The 1734-nt window shown below is 38.1% G+C and overlaps 1 pseudogene; it reads left to right on the forward strand.

The window, feature by feature from the left end:
* Positions 1–1401: 1401 nt before the first annotated feature.
* LOC113929457 lies at positions 1402–1734 on the forward strand (annotated as a pseudogene).

A 1734-nucleotide genomic window follows, 5' to 3' on the forward strand; every position in this document is an offset into this window, starting at 1 on the left:
CATTTTAGGAGCCTAGGCTCCTAAAAATAGGGTTTTTTTTTTTCCAGATTAAGAAGTATATATGAAAGAAAATTAGAGGGGATCCCAGGTATTAATATAATATGACTATAACAATAAGTATTATAAATATTACAATTCTAAGACAACTTGAAGTTTGGATACAATAATAGAAACAACAAATGGAAAGATTCTCCAGTATTCTAGTTAGGTAGGGTATTTTTTCTGAAAGAAGTTGAAAATAGGGACAAAATTCTCAGAACAATTTCAGAAATATTTAAATGTATGGTGTAAAGGTAAATGAGTAAACATAAGTGACACATTTTACATAAATTTTAGAACACATTTTTATCTAAACTAGTTTTATAATCCGGAAATAGAGAGTTGTACAGGACAGAACATGGAATAAAAAGAATTTGTTATCCAGTATGAGTCTACTTACATTTCTCTGGCTTGTCTGACTAGATTTTCAAACAAATGAACAAACAAACAAAAATGGCACTCATGTAATAATGTAATTCCAAATTCCAAAACTCTTTGGTGTATATATTTTTTAAAAGACATTTTTTTTAGAACAGTTTTTGGTTCACAAGAAAACTGAGCCCAAAATACAGAGTTTGCGTATATTCCTTGTCCTCACACATGTAGAGCTTCCCTCACTATAAGCATCTTGAAGCAGAGTAGTGCATTTGTTACAATAGATGAACCAGCAGTGATGCATCATTATCTCCCAAAGTCCATAGTTTACATTAGGTTCACTCGTGGTGTTGCACATTCTATGAATTTTGACAAATGTACGATGACCTATATTTACCATTAGTATCTTACAGAATAGTTTTACTACCCTAAAAATTCTCTGTGGCTTTTCACTAAGGTGGAGAACAGGGCAAAGATGTTCCCTCTCACCACTGCTTTTATTATTATTTTTAAAGATTTTATTTATTTAAGAGAGAGAGTACATACAAGCAGGGGGAAAGGGAGAGGGAGAAGGAGAAGCAGACTCCCTGCTGAGCACAGACACCCCCCCCCCACAACATGGGGCTTGATCCCAGGACTGTGGGGCTCAATCCCAGGACCCTGAGATCATGACCTGAGCTGAAGGCAGGCACTTAACCGACAGAGCCACACAGGTGCCTCTCACCACTGCTTTTAAACATTGCCTGGAAAAGGAAACAAAAAGTATACTTCTTGGGAAGAAAGAAAAACTGTTTGCGGATTACGTGAACAGGTATGTAGAAAATCTAAAAGGCTCAACAAAAAACTCCTGGAACTAATAAGTGATTATAGCAATGTTGCAGAATATGAGAATCATAAAAAAGACAATCATTTTCCTATATACTAGTAACGGGCAAGTGGAATTTAAAATTAAAAACACAGCTCTTTGGGGTCTGCCGCGGAAACAAGATGACAAAGGGGACGTCATCGTTTGGAAAACGTCGCAATAAGACGCACACGTTGTGCCGCCGCTGTGGCTCGAACGCCTACCACCTTCAGAAGTCCACCTGTGACAAATGCGGCTATCCTGCCAAGCTCAAGAGAAAGTATAACTGAAGTGCCAGGGCTAAAAGACGAAACACCACTGGGACGGGTCGAATGAGGCACCTAAAAATTGTATACCGCAGATTCAGGCATGGATTCCGTGAAGGAACAACACCTAAGCCCAAGAGGGCAGCTGTTGCAGCATCCAGTTCATCTTAAGGATTTCAACGATTAGTCACACAATAAACGTTCTGGTTT

This window comes from Zalophus californianus, chromosome 5 (assembly GCF_009762305.2).
Source record: "Zalophus californianus isolate mZalCal1 chromosome 5, mZalCal1.pri.v2, whole genome shotgun sequence".
NCBI classification, from domain to species: Eukaryota; Metazoa; Chordata; class Mammalia; order Carnivora; family Otariidae; genus Zalophus; species Zalophus californianus.